The 9,560-nt window shown below is 42.4% G+C and overlaps 1 long non-coding RNA gene across 1 annotated transcript in view; it reads right to left on the bottom strand.

Moving 5' to 3' along the window:
* Nucleotides 1-566: 566 nt before the first annotated feature.
* LOC126982515 (uncharacterized) overlaps nt 567-9,560 on the bottom strand; it is a 154,752-nt gene continuing 145,758 nt past the window's right edge. The window contains exons 5-6 of the long non-coding RNA XR_007735207.1: nt 882-1,046; nt 567-700 (exon numbers count right to left, since the gene is read on the bottom strand). This is a non-coding gene — a long non-coding RNA (uncharacterized LOC126982515). The remainder of the gene's footprint in view (nt 701-881; nt 1,047-9,560) is intronic.

Here is a 9,560-nt window from a genome sequence, read left to right on the forward strand (position 1 = left end):
TCTTAGGTGGATGAAGGCATTTAACAAAGGTGACAGTATAAGGCGCTCCAGTGAAAGAGCAAGATTAGGCTGGAGTCAATTCCGTTAAGTTAGATAAAATAAAGTTCAATAAAGGCTTGGGCCAGAACTGGTATATAAATAAACTATTGGATTAACAGCAAAGACTTCGTAATCATTTATTAGTGCAAATACGTATGAAATTTTGAAGAGGAGTTTGGATAGATGATGCATAGGTAAAGATGGAGGGTGATAAGATTATAAGCAACTCTAGTATAATTATGATGATCTTTGACAGACTCCCGGTGAAATGGCGATTTTGAGAGGGAGATAAATAGAAAGACAGACAGATAGATAGATAGATAGATAGATAGATATTCAGGAGCTGTAAGTAGCGGGCTTTTTTTTTTCATAATTGTATTTTTTTCACGCCCTTGAACTGTCTCCTCTGCTGTAAAAAAAAAAGATAAAGAGATAAATAGGTAGATATAGGTAGATAGATCGAGAGAGAGGCGAAAGTATGAATTAACGTACCTTGTTTTCCTGTTACCGTTGTCGTTGGTGTAATAGTCGATGTCGGTTGATGGTGCCGTTGTTGTCTTTTTTGTTTGGGGGGGGGGAGATGACAAGCCTTGATCTTGATGTCACAGGGGGCTTGAGATTTCTCCCCAGCCAGGCCTTTGTATCGGCGCTCTTGCTCTAGCTGCAGGTGACCCGTTGGCGAGTAAAAATAAAAAAAAAGACAATCAGTATCCATCAACATCTTATTCCTTATTTCTTACACACATCTTTTCCAGAAAACTCTTTATGGCTTCTATAATTCTCTCATTTACTTCACCACTCCTTGTGAGGTCTGAGGTCTCGGAGCGGGACTTCCTACCCACCCGCTCTTTTTCTCGTCCTCTCTCTCACTCTTCTGCTGATCCTGATCCTCGTCTTCTTATTCCTTGTTCGTCTTCGCTCTCCCCCAGCCCGTCACAGCGCCAACGCCTCCTTCTCCTCCTCCTATTCCTCTGATATATTTCCGGCCACGCCCATGCTGACCGAGGCTGATTCCGTGGAGGAAAAAAAAGATCTTATTTCATCCCCCGTGAAAGTGGGTCAACTGTGAAAATAAAATAAAATAATACATTTCTGAAAAAAAAATATATATCCAGATGTAGAACTAACCTCAACACACTATTTGTAATGGTTAACTAAAAACTACTTCATATTTTACATCCAGAGTAATGCAGGCAGCTCAAGGGCCCACCCCCTCAAAAAATATACAAGATTAATTGGTTTAAAGGATATGGAAAGACAAGAGTGTATTGTGTCGCTTCAAGAAGTGGAAAATAGATTGGCTCGTTATATGCAAAAGCTTAAGCCTGCTGGTATGGGAATGGTGAGCAAGGATAAGTTTTTTTCCCCTCCATTCCGCCTTTAGTTTATCTCGCGAGCGACCGTGGCGGCGAGTGTCGTGCAGGAGGGACAGGCACACTTGTCTCGACGCTGCTGCCCGCGGGGACGACAAACACCCATTCCGCGGCGCCTCACACCAAAGGCCTGATATGTCCCCCCTGGTGTTTTGTTACTAGCGGCCTTTTATGGTTTATGTGTGTGTGTGTGTGTGTGTATATATATATATATATATATATATATATATATATATATATATATATATATATATATACACACACACACACACACACACACACACACACACACACACACACACACACTCACCCCCTTCTCGCCACACACACACACGCACTTCAACAACAACAGCCTCCCTCACCCTGGAACAAAAACAAGGCAGCTAAAAGAGCATCCCGGGCAGGAGATGAAACCACGCCGCCTGCCTTTCATCCCACGCCGAGTAGCATCCCTAGCAGCGGCCGATCCAGAGGCCTACAACCCCCTCCGCCCCCTCCCCGTCCCCCCTGACCAGAAATTCCCCCAATGCCTGCTCCACCCCCATGGCTTTGATGTGCGAGAATGGGCGAGTGACTGGTGCAGTTCTGGTGGTGGCTGGAGCGGGTGTTGGTTGGGAACGGGTCTGTAGAAATGCCGAGAAAAATTGAAGTAAAGGTATGTTCATTGGTGCACAGAGGAGTAAGTGCATGAATTTGAATAAAGTATGAGGAAAGGGCCGTATGTGCAGAAGAGAAAGAGGGAGGGGGAGGTAAAGTGATGTGCAAGTGGTGTTAGAAACAAGGCAAAATTAAGTGGTATTTATCAATATGCGATTTTTCAGAAGTCTTGACCTTCTTCCCCGACGAACCTGTGGAGCTGAAACACCACGTCCTCCAATATGACACATTTAGGTGATTACATTTAACTTTCCGTATCTTTTCCAAATGTTCACTTTTCAATCCATTCGAAGAATACTATGTCTTCCTCTGCTGAGGATTTATTTTTTACAGCACAGAAAGCAACTCACGGGCAACAAAATGAAAATGTGGAAAAAAAGCCCGCTAACTGTTGCTCCCGCAAAACGAAAAGTATAGAGTGGCCAACAGAGAGGTCAATTTCGGATGGAGAGGTGTCTTGATACACTATTCTTGAAAGTGGTCAAACATAGGCAGGCGGAAATACAGACCAAGGAAGGCTGTTGCAGAGTTTACCAGTGAAGGGGATGAAAGAATGAAGATGCTGGTTAACTCTTGTATAAGGGGTTTGGACAGTATACGGATGAGCTTGATAGAAAGTTGTGTGCAGACCGGCCGCGGGAGGGGGGGAAGCATGCAGTTAGCCCAAAAATGTTAAGTGTTGTTATCAGTGTTTGATAGTGGGTAGAAACCTGGATGAAAACTTCCCAATAGCTTTCTCAGCATGTACGGTAGTGAAAGCAATCCTGTCCAGCTGTTGCATAAAATGACAACATCAAAACTGAAGACAAACCAACATGAGCAGAACTTCAATTCTTCTGCAACAGAATTAATGAAAAAATACACCCACCCACACAATATATATATATATATATATATATATATATATATATATATATATATATATATATATATATATATATATATATATATATATATATATATATATATATATATATATATCAACAAAGAAAAGATTGCTGAACCTTACAAACACGGCGCTGGGCGAGCTATGTTCGTCAATAAACGTGTATTGGAAAAATTGCAAAAAGACATTTTCAAAAGCATTTCTGTTGATGCATAGGATTTTTCTTACTTTTATGTCCGTCAGTTCTATTTGGCTCTTACTTTCACATCACATCCCTTTCATATGCACTGCAGTTCTAATCTCTCTCTCTCTCTCTCTCTCTCTCTCTCTCTCTCTCTCTCTCTCTCTCTCTCTCTCTCTCTCTCTCTCTCTCTCTCTCTCTCTCTCTCTCTCTCTCTCTCTCTCTCTCTCTCTCTCTCGTCTCATCACTTACTTGCATATGCCCCGCAGCAACAAGGACAGCCTACCTCTTCTTTCCTGGTCATTTTAGGTTCATCTCGCTCTCTGATTGATATTTTAATGTATATCATCTTCACTGGAGCTCCAAATAATTTGCTTTCTCCGTTCTACTACCATCTCTTTTTACAACATACAGCTTCTGCTAAAATCCATGGGAGTATACACGCATTCCAGCTGTCTCCAACCTCTCACTTCTTCCACCAGCACCACCACTCCGTACCCCTTCGTTCTCTGGCTTCCAAACGTCCCCTTCTCCTGATACTCTTTCTCCCAGACTCATTCAGGTCAGGGGAATCTCTCTAGTGACAGCTATCATCGGCTTCAATCACCAGCAGCTCTACTTGATGTCCGATTCTTTAGCTTCCACGAAACGTCTTGCTCCTGCCACGCCTCTTTCCTGTCTGTCCTCCACGCCACCCATCTCCCAGACTCTACCGTCTTCCCGAGCAGCTGACTCACGTTTTTGGCAGCACCGTCACTCTCAAGGAATCTTACTCTTTTTCCTTCATTCGCAATACTTGAATAAGTAAATCAAACAGCCTTTTGTCGTCAAGATAGTGTAATAAAAATCCGTTTTAGTTTTATAGCTAAAGACAGGCGTTGGGGATTATGTAAGAGAGAAATTAAATGTTCAGTAAAAAATATGAAATGACACTAACTCTTCATGTGACGGCGGAAGAAAAAACGGAAATGAATGCAAATTTGCCAATCACTCAGTCAAACGGCGCATACAAAAAAGTTAATAGTGTCTGTCTGTTTGCCTAGCTGCGTCTGTCTGAATGTAGGTATGTATGTAGGTATAACAAATGAGTAAAGCATGTGTGAATCAGTGATGCGTGCAAGGAAATCCATACTGTTCTAGATAAACTTTGAGTATTTGGAACAACTGCAATAATATACAGGTAACAGAATATTATGACTTCCATTTTTTCATCACTAAACACACTAGGAGCACACTGGTGACACATTTCTGGAACTATACAGTGTGTGTGTGTGTGTGTGTCTGTGTGTGTGTGTGTGTGTGTGTGTGTGTGTGTGTGTGTGTGTGAGAGAGAGAGAGAGAGAGAGAGAGAGAGAGAGAGAGAGAGAGAGAGAGAGAGGCAAATTTAAACACAAGAGGTAGCTTCAGTTCCTACATTCTATTCGTTTCCACACTGTCTGTTCTACCTTTCTGAGCAACGTTTGGTGCAACTTTGATGCGATACAATCAGCAACGCATCTTGAAGGTCTCCACACTCAACCCGTGACGATGAATACGAGTTTTATTCTTGGCTCGGGTTCTCTTGGCCGCTCTCCCGCTATACAGACTATCGGTATGTTTTTTTTCTAATCAAATACCGCAGTAAAAATATTTTGTGTGTGGCATTACGAAGACAACTCACTAATGAAAATCCAAATGGAATTAAAGTCATACGAATGTCTATTTTCATTATTTACTTACTTTCATCACGTCAGAAAGAAGGCACAGAGGGTGACGATGAGCGCGGGCTGATGACGGGCTTAAGTGAGTGACGAGATACACCCATCTGTGACTGAAGTAATCAACTGATCAAACAGGTATTAAGACAAATTTATCTATCCACCTACTCAACCTATCTATTTATTTATGTCACTATCTATCTATCGATCGATCGCCACCAATCTGAATGAATATATTTATTTGTGTATATCTGTATTTCGGACTGATTGTTTGTACATCTGTGTGTGCGTATGTATGCACGATGTATATATGTTTGTCTGTATATGTGTGTACCCATGTATGTGCAAATGCATGTATGCATATATATATATATATATATATATATATATATATATATATATATATAGATATATAGATATATATACACACACACACACACACACACACACACACACACAACATACACAGCGAATCCATACTATATACACCAGACAGCATGGAGCACAAAACTCTCAGTATCAACAAGAGGCTTCAAAACAGATCACGAGCGATATATAAGTAAGAAAGAAAAAAAAAAAAATACAGAATTCGAGCGAGAAAAGTTTGCGCAAATGAAACGGACGGATATCAATTTTGAGTGGTAGTGAAATGGGAGAAACCAGAACCGTAAAGTTTTAGCAGTATGTGTGTGTGTGTGGGGGGGGGGTCACCTATTTCTGTAGATTTTTACTTCTGCCACTCGTTATTTTCTATATTTTCTTTACTGGGACCATGATGCAGACCTAAACTAAATCATCATCATCATCATCATCATTATCATTATCAACATCACTATCACCTCCCTTCATATCCATTACCCTCACCATCACCACCACCCATATCACGATCATCACCATCACCAAAGCCTTCCATCATGATCGTTGACACCACCACTACCACCAACACCATCATCACCTTAAATGGCTCCATCACCTTCACCACATTCCCCATTATTGCATCATCATCAAGATCATTAACTCTCCCGCCGTCACCATTAGCGTTTAAATCACCATCACCAACGCTACCATAACCATCACCACTACCATAACCAACACCACCATGTCTCCCCATCACCATAACCAGCAGCACCATCACCGCCGCCGCCGCCACCACAGGCATTGGTACTCACTTTTTCTTATTCCTTTTCTCAATAATCGATGACGGCAGGTGAGTTTGTCAGGTCGAGAGAGTCAGGGAAAGAAAGGAAAGAAGGAGAGAAAAGAAGAATGGAAGACACGAACTCTCTCTCTCTCTCTCTCTCTCTCTCTCTCTCTCTCTCTCTCTCTCTCTCTCTCTCTCTCTCTCTCTCTCTCTCTCTCTCTCTCTCTCTCTCATTGTATCTATCTTTATCACCGCAAAGAAAAAAATCTTAGAATTGAGGTTTAAAGAATTTTGATCGTAAAATCTAATAAAATATAAAAACGATACAACGTCACTTCACTTCACGTCACGCGTCTTCGCTGGGAAATTCCGGCAAAGGATTATTTTTTTTCTTTTATCAATATGGACTTTTGCTTCTGTCTATATGTGTCTCATTATTAAACCGGAAAAAAAGTGGTTCGTGGGAATTGCTAAAATATGCCTTTCTGAAAATGTTTCCATCGTTATTGCTTATATTATCGTTTTTGGTGTTTTATAGGCGCTGCAGTTCTTGTCGTTATTTAATGTTGCTGTTTTATTTATTGTTGTTGCCGATATTGTTGCAGATGTCAATATTATTAGTTTTTGTTGTCGCTGTTGCTGCAGTCGTTGTATTAATATAATTCTCTTTCTTCTTTCCTCTTTTGCTTCGTCTTCTTTTTTACTCCTCCTTTCGTATTTCGCCTCCGTGGAGTTGTGATTAGAAAGCCTGGCTACGACTCCGGCCCGGACAGTCGGCGTGCAGCTCACCCAGCTGTTCATCTCCCCCCTTCGGGCTGGTCGATAAATGGGTACCTGGGGAAACCTGGGGAAGGAAAACTGTGGCCAATCCGGATTTCACATTGGCCCGTCTCCCGCGGTAATTGGTTCTTGGTATTGTTATTGTTATAGTAAGTTCACTTAAGCTAGATTCCTGGCGCCTAGGCAGGTTGGTAAGCTTGCAGCTGATTGGCTGCTCCGCTCTCTCGCAGACACTCATGTCGGACCACATCTTGCATGCTTGAGTGAGACATGTTTCTTTATTATATGCCATAGCTCACCTCATATACGAGATAGCCAGTTTTGGTTGACACCATCAGACTCAGCAGTGACTGTAGGATCAAGATGTGTTTTAAAAACTCGACAAAACAAATAAGAAAATGGTATTACGATGAGTTGAACCGTGAAGATGTTAAAAAAAATGTTTATAAGATGTTTTACTTATGCTCACTGTTTTCAACAGTTGTTCATTGACTGCAGAAATATATTATTACATTACGTAGGAAAATCTCTCGTGAACACGATAGTGTGATCAGAATGCAGATAAAGCTCCACGTATTGAAAACACATAGTTATTTATAGCAACATGTCACTCGCCGCAGCCATCACTGCTCGCGCGACACGCTGCGTGCTTATGTTAAAAAAAATGAGTGTCGCGCGCACCGTGATGGTTGCGGCAAGTGACATGTTGCTATAAATAACCCTGTGTTTTCAATACGTGGAGCTTTATCTGCATTCTGAGTGTTGTGGAGTGCGGTGCAGCCAATCAGCCGCCAGGAATCTAAACAAGATATAGTTATTATTATTATTATTATTATTATGTTGGTAATAGTATTATAAATAGGAGTAACAGTTGTGGCGGCTACTGTTCCTGTTACTGTCGCTGTTGTCTGCTGCTGCTGCTTCTTTCTATGCGTGATTGGTGGACTTAACTGTCCAGACAATGATTCCGCCGACAAGGAGCAGCTGATGAGGGACTATTTTCATCCGCGGAAAAGCGGCCGAGGATCACCAGCGCGGCGGCCATTATCTCTAATTTGATTGCTACTCCGGCTAAGTGGAACCCCGGGCCCGCGATGGCTGCTGAGTCACGGAAGATTGCCACGGTGAACACCCGCAGCCACGGCCTCGGGTGAGCGGACACGTGTTCAACGAGCTAACCGAGCATAGGGAGTCAGACATGAAGGTAAACGTTAACCCCTTGACTGCGGATTTCCAACAAGAAGACATCACCAAGCTACAGGAATGGAACAACAAGTGGCTGCTACAAATCAATGAAGAAAAATGTAAAGTCATGCATCTTGAGAGGGGAAATCCAGCATCCCAATACCACATGGGAAACACTCCACTATCCACCACAGAGGCAGAGAAAGACCTGGGAGTATATGCTACCAGGCTACCAGTAAAGGTAAAATCCGTGCCAATCGCAGCGGACGGGTTAAAAGAAATAGATATTAAAATTAAAGTGTTATCAAATGTTTCGATATACATTTCCTTTAGATTAGAAAATGTCACAGGTTCTATGAAACTATTCCAAAATAGAATTAATGGATATGTGAAAAGTGTAAATAAAAATATATGCATACATACATAAATACATAAATTCATGCATTAATACACACACACACACACACACACACACACACACACACACACACACACATACACACGCACACGCACACACACACACACACACACACACAGGACTGCGGCTGGACGGACCTAATAGTAAGAGTGTTGCATCGCAGTGTTTGTGTTACCAAGAACAGGTAGGTGGCCTCAGATGCAATCCCGAGGTGAGCATGGACCTCGTGACATTAATATTAACCAAGGCGAAAAGAAGGCGAAGAACGGGGCGAAGAACAAGAAGGAAATTAAGAAAAGGCAGAAGGGAAAGAAGAAAAAAAAACAAGGAAAAATAATAGAAGGATTTGAACAGGAATCAGAAATGAAGATAAAAAATGAGGAAGTTGAAATAATCAGGAAGATAATCAAGGAAGAAACGATGATATTGATGATTATGACGCTGGTAATGATGATGATGATGATGATGATGATGGTGATGATAAGGAAGAGGAGAAGGAGGAGGAGGGAGGAGGAGAAAGGGGATGAAAAGAAATAGTGGTGATAATGGAGGTATTATTAGTATTAAATTAGTAACAGCGGCAATGGTATTATTATTATTATTATTATTATTATTATTATTATTAGTGGTGGTGGAAGTAGTAGTAGTAGTAGTAGTAGTAGTAAAGGTGGTGGTGGTGGTGGTGGCTTTGGCGTGGCACAGGAGGCGGCAGTGGAGGGAGGAGGAAGAGGCCAGCTACCAGGCCCAGCAGCAGGCGGCAGGCAGTCAGTGTGTCAGCAGCGGGGCTCGGGGAAGGACGCGCAACCCAGCTCCTCTCACGCCCTCGCTCACCCTCGCTCTCACGCCTCTCGCACGCACTCGCCCACGCCCACCACGCTGCTCGGCTGATGCGTGTCCCAGGGCGAGCGGAGGGCGTGGCGGGCGGAGGAGGGGCGGCAACACGCAGAGAGGAAAGACCCGTCGGTCACAGAGATACCCAGCACGTGTGATTCGCAAGTCAATAAGTGAAACGTGAATTTGCTTCCCCGAGAGAACGAGAGAAACATCCGAGCGAGAAATCTTGACGTGATACTCTGCAAGGTACATCCACGACGCCGTAAACTTAAGTGAAAAAAAATCGCAGAGTAACTAAAGAAGGAAAAAAACAAAACAAGAAAAAAAATATCGACAATCAGCGAAGAAAACAAAGTGATACGATAATTC

This window comes from Eriocheir sinensis, chromosome 51, assembly GCF_024679095.1.
Source record: "Eriocheir sinensis breed Jianghai 21 chromosome 51, ASM2467909v1, whole genome shotgun sequence".
In the NCBI taxonomy this organism is placed as follows: domain Eukaryota; kingdom Metazoa; phylum Arthropoda; class Malacostraca; order Decapoda; family Varunidae; genus Eriocheir; species Eriocheir sinensis.